Below are 12,502 nucleotides of genomic sequence, written 5' to 3'. Positions count from 1 at the left end.
AGTCCTGTCCCTCCAGTCTTCGAAGATCTGCCAAGCACCTCTCTGGGGGGATTCAAGGGTGGCTGATTGGGACCCCCGCCAGTAATGAGCCAGCCTGGGGGGCTCAGGAGGCAAAGCCTGGCCAGAGTGAATATGCCAGTTCAGGAAGTCACACTTTCCAAGCAAAGTAGACAGACATATCCAAAAAATAAATTACTCCTCTCTCCCTTCTCAGCTGATAGGGGTGCCCAGTGGGCAAGGGGTGGAAGTGGGAAAGAGCTGCTAGGAGCCATGGGGAAAAAAACAGGAATGCTGGTGTCGAACATTCAGCCAGTGAATCCTGAGCTGGGGACATAAGACAGACTGACTCTCCTCTTCCCTTGAGACCCACACTCTACCAAACCAGGCCAGCTTGGGGTCTCCTTACTGGAGCATTCATGGAAGCCCAAGCACTGCTCCTGCCCAGATTGTAACTGATGCTTCTCTCCGCTCTGCCATCTGGTGGCCATAATCAGCATGTGCATGCTCCCCCAGCGACCACCTTCACTAGATGGGGTTGTCTCTTCCTCTGTGGGTTGGCAACTATTTCTCCCCTCCCAAAAGAGTAGCTGGGAGTAACAAGAAAAGTTTTAAGAGAAAAAAGAAAATAAGAGCAGCTGGGTTCTTTCTGTTTAGTCCTCTGTGCCCAAGGATTTGGTCAAACTGTTAAGAGAACGAACCAGAATGTTTTAAATAGACAACATTCTGATTCTTACTCAAAATTATTCCTCAGCTCAGCTGCCAGCCAGAGTCCAGTTTGGATCCTTGTCCTGCCTCTGGCCAAGCTCCCTACCCTCCAGGACGCTTTACCTGTCTTCATTCCTTTCTTAATACCAGTACCCAGAGCCATCAGTCCCAGCAGCCTCTAAATCCCCAGGACACTTCAGATGGCCATTTGGGCTCAGCTGGCCCAGGAAACATTCCATCCGCACACAGCAACAGACACAACCAGTGCCTCTCTCTACTTAAAGTCTTCAATAATTAAGCCAAGCCACAGTGGAGAGAAAAGAGGAATTACCCAGCAAATTTCATAGAAAGAAATGTGAAATGTAATAAAGGACTCTCATCAGGCTGAAGATGTCCATAGCTCAAGAGCTAATAGTGATAGCTTTAGAGCAAAAGTGAACAGCAAATGGAAAAAGGAGGTCCCCCTATAAAACCTCTGAATTCTGGCTCCCACCACAAAGATCACTGCAGGGGAAGCAGATGTGGCTCAAGCAGTTGGGTGCCTGCCTACCACATGGGAGGTCCCAAGTTGGGTTCCCAGTGCCTCCTAAAGAAGATGAGCAAGGCAGAGAGATGATGCAATGAGATGACACAATGAGGAAACACAAAGAGAGGCACAACAACCAGGGAACAGAGGTGGCTCAAGTCATTGGGCACCTTCCTCCCAAATGGGAGGTCTCAGGTTCGATTCTCAGTGCCTCCTAAAAAAAGGAAGACAAGCACACAGAAAGCAGACAGCAAGCACAAACAACAAGGGGGATAAGTAAATAAATAAAACTAAAACAAAAAACAAAAAAAACAGTAACTACAGGTTTGGGAAGAGATTTGAATTCTGGTTCTGTCACTTTTCTTCGTGACCTTGGGCAACCCACTTCACTTCTCCAAGCCCCAATTTTTTTTTAAGATTTATTTATTTATTTATTTATATTTCCCCTTCCCCTCCTCCTGCCCTGTTGTTTTTGCTGTCTGTGTTGTCTTCTCTTCTCATTTTCTCTTCTCTAAGATTCACTGGGATTCAATCCTAGAGACCTCTGATGGGGAGAGAGGTTCCCTGCCAATTGCACCACCTCAGTTCCTAGTTTCTGCTGCACTTCACCTTGACTCTCCCCTGCCTCTCTTTTGATGTGTCATCATATTGCTGCATGACTCACTTGAGCAGCCACTCATGAGCACTGGCTCGCCACACGGGCACGCTTTCTCTTCTTCTTTTTCACCAGGAGGTCCCAAGGATCATGTCCAGGTCCTCCCATATGGTAGGCAGAAGCTCTATCACTTGAGCCATATCCACTTCCCGAAGTTCCAATTTTTTCTTCTATAAAATGGATGTGGGAAAGCAGATGTGGCTCAAGTAACTGAGCTCTCACCTACCTCATGGGCAGTTCCAGGTTCAGTTCCTGGTGCCTACTGGAGAAGATGAGCAAGACAGCTGGCGCAACAGGCAGGAGCAGCAAGCTGATGCAACAAGATGATGCAGCAAGAAGACACAAAGAGGAAAGACAACAAGAAACACAACAAAGCAGGGAACTGAGGTGGTTCAAGCGACTGAGCACCTCTCTCCTACGTGGGAGATCCCAAGTTTGGTTCCCAGTGCCTCCTAAAGAAGACAAGCAGACACAGAGAGCACACAGCAAATGGACACAGAGAGCAGACAGCGAGCACAAAACAACAAGGGAGGGGGGAGTAAATAAACAAAATAAATCTTAAAAAAAAAACGGGCATGAAACACCCTGCCCCAGAGGTTGTGTAGAGGATCAAATGAGGCTAGTGTATAAGCACACCTGGCAAGAAGCCCAGGTCCCAGGAGCCATTCAGTGTGGTTGCCTGCCTCCCTCCCACCCACATTTTCAAGCAACAGAAAGAAGCCATCGCAAGGGGGAAAGGAAATTTAAACTTCTTCCTCTGGAACTCAATGAAAAAAGAAGACTTAGTTGATTTTATTTTAACCCCTTCAGATGTCGATTCAGTTCAGTTCATGTAAGGCCCTGGGAGAGAGACAAAGATGGAGGAGGCTCGGTTCCAAGGAGCTGATAGCTCAGCGGCAGAGAGAGAAGTTGCCACGCTCCAAAGCGGTGGGGGTGAAAAGAATAGCTAGCCCTTAAGCAGCACTTACTTTAGCCCAGGATGTATATTCAGTCACCCCTGGAAAGAGTCCTTTGGGGTAAGTACGCTTACCATCACCCCCATTCCACGCATGGGAGAGCAGAATGCTGAGCCTGCCCAAGATCACACCACTAAGAAACACCAGAGCTGATGAGTCCAGGCTCCCAGGACTCCCCTCGCTGCACTTGCCAGTATGCTGCTAGCACCTCCGCAAGCCCGGAGCTGTCAGCCTTTCTCTAACACGGGAGGGCCTTTCACACCCCTGCACACCTGCTCTGGTCGTTCCCACTGCCCAAAAGCTCCCTACCTCTAGCTACCTGGCCAAAACTCTCACTCTATTTTTAAAGACGCAACTCCATTGTTTTCCTCTCTGCAAAGCCTTTGCAAATCCCCCATTGGAGGTCCATGAAACTGGCACCCACCCGTCTTGGGTCACGTAGGACAGGGTGCTGTAATTATCAGGCTGGTCTCTGGCCCCCTAAGAAGACAGGGCCCTCCTGAGGCAGGAGCTCTCTCTGCCTCGGCCCCAGTCCCAGCGCAGCACATCTCTGGTAGGAACATGTGAGTGACCTCTGACTCGAGTCACCTGCACTTCCCTGGCAGCCACTCCAGCAGTCCCTGTGACCCTGGCTTTCTAATCTGCTCCAAACGCCCAAGGGGACCCCTGCAGCAATTGGCTTTCAGAAATTTTTGCACACAGCCTAGCCCACCTGGGGCACCCTCCGAAGGCAGTCAGTCACAGAGCCAGCTGTGCTCGCACTTTTTTTATTTGAATAGCAAGTCGCTAAACATCTGACGGGCTCCGGGAGAAGAGATGGTAAAGTGGTGGGTTGGGAGCTGGTGCTCATGCCAGGGGCCCCAGGTCAGGGCCGCCAATGATGTCAGGGGGCCTTGGGCATTTTCGCCTTCCTGGGCCCCTTCCTCCACAGAATACTACTAAAAATGATGTTTCATGGCAACATTGGTTAAACAAAACAATCCAGCCTGGATTCATTATTAGATATTCATGACTACTATTATACTAATTTTTTTTCTGATTTTAAAATAAATTAAAACTAAAACATTTCCATGGATCCCTAAAAGTACTGTGGGTTCTAGATAATTCCTAATGGATAAGTCGGCCCTGCCCCATATGCCAGCTGGCAGAGGCCATCTCTGACACTGTTCAGCGTTTTAAGGAAAGAACACTCCAATTTATTACTTGGCCTATCTGAGTTGGGGGAAGGGAGTTGGCATTTCTTACACAAAAATCTTTGTTTAATACCCACTTCCACCCACACTCCTCATCTTACCCTCTGCTGTGGCTTCTTCGGTCACCATCCACCATCTCCTTTCCATCTTCCAGAACTTTCTTAAAATCTCTTGCCTGTTAATAATAATTCTCCCATTCTCTGGATCATTGTGATTTTCTTGCACTTTCATTTCTCCGGAGGGAGAAGAGAGAGAGGTGTATCATGAATCCACCATCCTTAACCAGAAGCATGCCCCACCCCCCATATTTTATCATTGAGAAGGCTTTGGGCTGCACGTAACAGAGAAACCGATTTAAATTGGCCTAATCGATATGATAATTTGTGGACTTGTGTAGAAGGAAGGTAAGATGGTATCTTGGGAAGAACTGTGTCCTCCAAAAATGCATGTCCACCCGGAAGCTTATTTAGAAATAAGGTCTTTGCAGGTATAATCAAGTTAAAATGATGTCACACTGATTGGGGTGGGCCCTAAATCCAATATGACTGGTGTCTTTATAAGAAGACACAGAGAGACACGTAGGGAAGGCACCATGCGACACAGAGGCAGAGACTGGAGCAAGGCATCCATAAGCCAAGGAGCATCAGCAACCACCAGAATCTAGAAGAGCCTTCAAAGGGAGCGTGGCCCTGCTGACACCGTGCTGTCCCCCTTCTAGCCACCAGAACAATGAGAGAATAGACTTCTGTCATGTTCACCGCCAACTTTGCGGTCACTGTTATGGCAATCCCTGGAAACTAAGGCTTCGGGATCAGCTGGATCAAGTGGCTCCAGCCTCATTTCTCGATAATCGCCGGGCTAGAGAAGACAGAGAAGGAAAGAAGGAAGTTGCTCTGATTTGAAATGAAGAAACATTCTCATCAAGGGAATAGATTTGGGAGCCTGCTTGGGCTTAGGGATCTGGAGTCTGGGGTTGTGGCCCTCAGTGTGAGACTATGGGTGATGGCCTTCCCCACCACTCGATTCCCTTCACTGAAGCTCAGGAAGACAAAAGAGCATGCCTAAGCACGTGAAAGTAGTAAATGCCAGAGTTAGAACCAAAATCCAGATCAACCAGCTCCCCTAGCTGGAGAACTGACCTCTGAATGCTGTGGCTTGGGTTGGGGGGGGGGGGTGACTTGCAAGGAGCCACCAGAGGAAGTAAGTGGTTGGTGTGGCCAGCACGGAGGCTAGAACTCATGTCCTGGAGAAAAGCTGGGTGAGGTCAGGCCAGGTGCCAAGTGACTGGCTGAGGTTTGGGACAGGAACGGGATACGAAGCCAAAGAAGCACGGGGTGACTGAGAACACCTGCAACCAAGGATAGGGGTTCAGTGCAGCCTGGGGGGATCCTGGGGGAGGCGTGTCTCCAGAGCAGCCCCAGCCCAGGCTGGCTCAGCTGACCAACTGGCCCTTTCGATGCCACATGGAATACGTCAATCCCCTGCAAACCCTGGGAGTCTCCGGGCGTGGGAAGCCAGGCAACCCTGGGCGTTCTGGAGGGTGAGGGAAAACCCCCTCTGGTCCCGACACCTGGGAAGCACTGGTCCCTTTCTTGCTTCATTCACTCTTCCACCCAATATTTTCTAGATCAGCCATGTGGAGGCCTTTTTCAGACCCAGGCTCAGAGAGCTCAGAGACACCCCACCCAAAGAAAGGCAAGAAGGAAAGGAGCATGGTGCTGCAGGGCGGGGTGGCGGTGCCCAGCTGGGGATTTCCTGAGCTCCTCGTTCAATATTGTCCAAGGAACAAGCCAGCCAGGCGCAGATTTGTGATGTGAAATGGAACAGCAGGCAATGCACTCACCCCGCTGAGTTTTCAGAACCACACAATATGCTTGATTGAAAGGCTCTTTGAAAAGCTTAATTTTTTTAACATTAAAGAATTAAATCAATCATGTCCTCATTTAGCCTTCCCTGTGATTATGTCCTTTGTGTCCTTTTTGCTATTTAGTAACAAGCTTTCTAAAAATTCCAACCTATGTCATCAGTGCCAAAGGAAATCAAGGGAAGGGGGAGAGGGAAGAAACTAACATGAGGTGAGGGCCTACTATGTGCTGAGCACCCTTCCAGGTGTGGTATGTCCACTGTCTTGGGTAATCCCCACTACAAACCCAAAAGGAAGCGGTAGCTAGAATCCTTATTAATAATCAAGGAATCTGAAGCTCGGTGAGACAAAGAGAATTTCCCAAGGTCACACAAAAGAACAGAGCACACATTTGAACTCTGGCCTATTGGATTCCAAACCTTCCTCTTCTCTTGCTTTCTTTGTTGATTTCCTCCACTCAGAGCCTCCATCCAGTAACAGGACCACTTGATGCCAAGGACCCTTCCTCTGGCTGGCAGCTCTCCAGTTGTCAGGTATGGGTAGTGGAGCCAATGGAAAGGCTTTGCTCCGTGTATATCCTCAGGGCTGGGACAGGAGCCCCAGATCTCCTGGCTGCGGATGGTCAATGCCATAGCCTAAGCAGTAGGATTGAGATGTGTAGTCTTCCCAACTTGGGATAAGGGGTGGGGCGGCTCTGACAGGGTTTAGATTCAGAAAACATGAGGGTGCCTAGTATTGACTGACCAGCTGGAGGCAGGAAGCCTGGCTCGCAGGTGCATCTCTGCTCCTCTCCAGCAAGGAGACTTTGAGCTGAACACTCTTCTGGAGTCTTTACTGCCTGGTAGCCACAGAGGGGTCAATTGTGAAATGCTTTATTTGGGGACCTCCGGCTGGCCTAGGGGGACCAGAAGAGGAACTCAGGGGTCAGTGTTCTGGCTAAAGTTTTGCTGTATGAGGATGGGCTTTTTGCCCATTAAATGAGAACTCAGTGGGTGTGTCTACAGATACCCAAGTCTGAGGTTACATCTCCCCTGCCTGCTCAGCAGAAAGCACCACACTCACACATAGATCAAGGCCTGCTCGCATCTCGTAACTGTGAGAAACACAAAAGGACTTCGGCAGGCAAACCAGGGGAGAGAGGCCTGAACCAGGGACCAGGAGTCTGGGTGCCAGCCCTGGCTGTACCTCCGGCCCCATTCCAGGTTCAGAAACAGAAATCACCCTGTGCATGCACTATCCCACTGCAGCCAGTCAGCGCCAGGCTCTTGTTCCATCGGGTTTGGGTAGAACTATTTACCCAGGGTCAACCTGGGAGGCTCAGCTTCAAGACTGTCTTGAATGGCAGGCCCCAACTACCTCGGATCAAACCCAAGGCAATTTCAGGCACTGTGGTTCCCGTTCTGGAAGGACTTGCAGAGATAAGGCAATTTTCTAAAGGCTGCATACAAGTCCTGTGCGTGGAAAGAGTTGATCAGGCTTCTAGACACCACAGGCAACCTCAGGCAGATCTTTCATTCCTCTTTTATTCAGTCATTCATTCAAAAGAGAAACATTTATTGAGACTACTGGGTCCCGCCCTGAAGACCTGACAGTAAACAAGGTAGACCCAGTCCTTTCTGACGTGACATGACGCTGTGCTAGCTTCATTCCCTCATCCATCATCTGAGAATCAGATTGCCTGCCTTGCAGGGTTGTGGTGAGAATCATGAAAAAATATGTGTGAATGTGCTTAATAAAGTAAAAATGTCCACAAAAGTTCCTGGCAGTTTTATTCATAAAAGCCAAAAACTGGAAACAGCCCACATGTCCATCAACAGGTGAACTGAGAAACCATGGTGCATCCATACGATAGAATGGTGCTCAGCCACAGAGTGAAAGAAACAGCTGATACACACAACCTGGGTGGGTCTCAAAATAGTTATGCAGAGTGAAGAAAGTCAGATGGAAAAGGAATATATGTTGGGTGATTTGACTTACATAAAATTCTTGAAAAATGCCAGCTAGTCTATAGTTAGAGAAAATAGATCAGCAGTTGCCTGAGGATGGGGGCAGAGAAGGAGGGGGAGGAAGGATTTCAAAGGGTAACAAGGAAAATAAAACGGGTGCCACTGTGAGAAGACCCCTTTCCAAGAAGGGCTTGTCCAGAAGGCAAAAACTGTAGGCCGGTGGCCGGGATTTTCAAGAAAACCCTACAAGGTTACCGATAAGCAATACCTGGTGATAAAACTAGGTTCAGTCCAATAGTTTATCAGGCTGGACAAGTATACTATACAACTCAAGGTGAACCTGCCTCTCCCCCCCATTTTTTTTTTTTTTTAAGATTTATTTATTTATTTAATTCCCCCCCTCCCCTGGTTGTCTGTTCTTGGTGTCTATTTGCTGCGTCTTGTTTCTTTGTCCGCTTCTGTAGTCGTCAGCGGCACGGGAAGTGTGGGTGGTGCCATTCCTGGGCAGGCTGCACTTTCTTTTCACGCTGGGCGGCTCTCCTCACGGGCGCACTCCTTGCGCGTGGGGCTCCCCCACGCGGGGGACACCCTTGCGTGGCACGGCACTCCTTGCGCGCATCAGCACTGCGCATGGCCAGCTCCACACGGGTCAAGGAGGTCCGGGGTTTGAACCGCGGACCTCCCATATGGTAGACGGACGCCCTAACCACTGGGCCAAAGTCCGTTTCCCATCCCCCCCCATTTTGTAAGCCCCCTCTCTCACTTGAATTGGAAACTTAATGTCAGCCATTCAGAACATTTCCTCACTTGCTTCTCCATCCACCGGCTGGGAGCCTCCCCTTTCCACCCCCTCAGTGGAGCTCCCTCCTACTTCCAGAATGAGATGCTGCCAATTCAAGTATTGCTCAATAAAGATGCAAGATCCTAAATTGCATGAAAAGTTTTTCTTTCCTTAATCTTGATTGTGGTAATGGTTTCAGGGGTGTGTACATATGTCACAACTCATCAAATTATACATTATAAATATGTACAGTATAAATATGGACATCATAAATATGCATGAATTTTGCCTCAGTAAAGCTGTGTTTTAAACCCACTATTAAGTTATTGTTTGGTTTAATCAAGCATCCGGTATTTTCTTTTTATTTTTAAACTCTTGTTTATATTTTCAATTATTAAATACACAAAATAAAGTTTAAAAAAAAAAATGAAAAAGAAAAAAAACATCTGCCCAGGTCCCCTGCCAGGTCTTGCCTGGGGTTGTGTCCCAGCACGGAGGACCCAAGGCTGACCGGCTCTACTTGGAGGCCCAGAGAGGGGAGGGGCTTGCCCGAGGCTACACAGAGGGTCACCCCCAGACCCTTGCTGTGGACTCCTGCCCCCAGGCCAGCCCAGGCATCTCAACCTTGCCTGTCACTTTGAATCATCGGGAAAGTTTTTTTTAAAGGCCTGGGCTACCCCAGGATGGATGAAATCAGAATCTCAGAGGGTGGGACTCAGGCGTCAGTGTTGTTTAGAACTCCCCAGGTGATTCCATATTGCCGTCAAGGACAAGCAGCCACCTCTTCACCCCTTGCCCCAAGAGGCCCTCTTAGAGCAACAGGCTGCTTACAGCACCTAGCAGACCCAGCAGGCACACAGCCGCTCACCTGCGCTGCTTAGGAAACCTAATTACCTTCAGGTTCTGTGCTGAGCCAGGACTTAGTCATTCCACTCACATCAAAATATTTACTCCAAATAATCATTACCACCCAGAAGGGGCTTGCAGGTAGCTAGGGAAGAGGGGTGGGGGAGGCAGCAGAGTTCAGCACACCCTGTAAGAGACGCCGGCTGCTTGCAGAGGCAGCTGCCCCTGTCATCCAGTGCTCCACTGTCCCCTGAGAGATTTCTGGAGTTAAGTGTTTGCAGTTTAACGCTCCAAGGCCTGAATCACCCGATCCTGCCTGGTGCAGGTGCTGGGGCTTGGGAGCTTACGATAGGTGATTTGCATAAAGCAAGTCATTTGCATAGAGTGGAAAATTTGCATGCAGTAAATAGCTAAGGGGAGGATAAAACTGTGGCCCAGAAATGGCCTAAAATAAAGTGTTAATTTGTAGCCTTGATGTAAAGTGAACGCTTCACTGAAAAGGGAGCGTCTCCCTTTAAAGAGAGAAGCTACCCAGTTCCTGACAACCAAGGCTCATGGCCTCGAGACTGGTAGACAAAGAGTGAGCGGATACAAGGATGAGGAGGGTCATGGCGGTGTCACACAAGCCGGACACCCAACCCCTCCCCACGTCCACTCCCTTCCAACGCACTACTTTCTTTGTGCCCAGATGCAGCTTCCACAAGGTGCTCCTGCATTGAACTGTGAGCTCCTTGGGGCAGGAGATGTAGCTGACTCAGCTCCATCGCCTAGCATCGAGCACAGGGTACAGCACTGCACCAGTTGAGAATGTTTACTGCTGCAGGTAACAGAAAACCCAACGGCTTTAAGCCGAAGGAACATTTATTGTTTGCATAACAAGGAGCTCAGAAATAGGTTGGAAGAGGGGTGACACAACAATGTCATCAAGAACCTAGGCTGTCGGCGGACTTGGCCCAGTGGTTAGGGCGTCCGTCTACCACATGGGAGGTCCGCGGTCCAAACCCCGGGCCTCCTTGACCTGTGTGCGGCTGGCGCATGTGCAGTGCTGATGCGCGCAAGAAGTGCCCTGCCACGCAGGGGTGTCCCCCTGCAGGCGAGCCCCACATGCAAGGAGTGCACCCCGTAAGGAGAACCACCCAGCACGAAAGAAAGTGCAGCCTGCTCAGGAATGGTGCCACACACACGGAGAGCTGACACAACAAGATGACGCAACAAAAAGAAACACAGATTCCCATGCCACTGACAACAACAGAAGCGGACAAAGATGACGCAGCAAATAGACACAGAGAACAGACAACCGGGGTGAGGGGCGGGGGGAGAGACAAAGAAATAAAAAAATAAAGAAATAAAAAAAATTAATTAAAAAAAAAAAGAACCTAGGCTGGGAAGTGGATGAGGCTCAGGCAGTTGGGTGCCCACCTACCACATGGGAGGTCCAGGTTCAGTTCCCCATGCCTCCTAAAAAAAGATGAACAGACACAGAGAGCATACAAGCAGACAGCAAGTGCAAACAAGGGGGGAGGATAAATAAATAAATAAATAAATTTTATAAAAACAGACTCTGCCCCCCAAGTCTGTTCTCGTGATAGTAAGATGGCTGCCTCAGTGACAAGCCATCGCATCCTCACAAGATAATGCACAAAGAGGAAGCAAGGGGTCTGTCGCTAAACGGCTGCTCTATCTTATCAGCAAGGTCAAGTTTCCCAAAAGCTCCAGCAGGCATCTCTTTGATCTCATTCACCAGAGCTGAGTCACATGTCCACTTCTAGGCCAATCGCTGTGGACTGGAGCTGGGCATATTTCTATAAATCAGGTTCTGTGAGCAGCGAAGAATCAGAGAAAGGCTTTTGGGTAGAAAACCAATGATAGCTACCAATGACAATGTCTGCTGAATGAAGAGACAGAGAAATATGTATTTACATCGTCTTCTCCCTCATTCTAGATCGTAAGCATCCCAAGGACATGTGTGATAGGCAGAGTTCTGAGTTGGCCCCCCAAGATTCCTGCTGCCCAGTGTCTATATCTGATATAATCCCCTCCCCTCGAGTGTGAGCAGGACCTTGAATATGATGGACAGTCAGTCCCATGAGTATGTCATGTAAAAGGGCCAAATGGATTTTGCAGATGAACTAAAGTCCCTAACCAGTTGGCTTTGAGTTCATCAAAAGGGACATTATCCTAGGGGAGCCTTACATAATCAGGTAAATCCTCCAAAAGGGGATTCAAAGCAGCAGAGACACTCTCCTCTTGGCCTCAAAAAACAAACTGCCATCTTGTTAAAGGACCACATGGAAGAGAATGGCAGGTGACCTCCAGGAGCTGGGGTCCCAAATCCTACAACCACAAGGAGGTGAATGCTGCAAACAACCTGAACGAGCTTGGAAGAAAGAAGACTGAAGCCTCAGCTGAGAATGCAGCTTAATTACACCTTGACTTCTGCCTTGTGAGACCCTGAGCAGAGACCTCATCCACACCATGCCTGGACTTCTGACCTACCAAACTTGTGAGGTAGTAAATGGGTGCTGTTTTAAGCAGCTAAGTTGATGGTAATTTGTTACAAAGCAATAGAAAACTAATATAGTAGAAGTCATATTATAGCCATTTTTGTTTCATGCACACAAGTGCACACACACACATGCATTAGCAGCTATCATGCTATCTTACACATAGTTGATCGAACTCATCACAGTTGGTTGAAAGAGTGAATAAGTGCTAGGGGGATGCTGTTAAGAAGCCTGAATTGCCCAAAGACCACGGATGGGTTCTTTTTTCAACTGAGTTATTTTATTAAGTTCTTAGGAAAAATTTAATTGCATGCCACAGGCTCTAATAAATTTCTTTTTTTTTTTAAGATTTATTTCTTTGCTATTTCTCCCTGTCCCCCTCACTGTTTAGTGCTCACTTTCTGCTTTCTGTGTCCATTCGCTGTGTGTTCTTCTTGTCTGCTTGTCTTCTCTTAGGTGGAACCACGAACCGATCCTGGGACCTTCTGGAGTGGGAAAAGGCACACTCAATCTCTTGTGCTACCTC

The sequence above is a fragment of the Dasypus novemcinctus genome, chromosome 24, assembly GCF_030445035.2.
Source record: "Dasypus novemcinctus isolate mDasNov1 chromosome 24, mDasNov1.1.hap2, whole genome shotgun sequence".
NCBI classification, from domain to species: domain Eukaryota; kingdom Metazoa; phylum Chordata; class Mammalia; order Cingulata; family Dasypodidae; genus Dasypus; species Dasypus novemcinctus.
The sequence above is the reverse complement of the archived record's forward strand: the minus strand, read 5'-3'. Positions refer to the sequence as shown.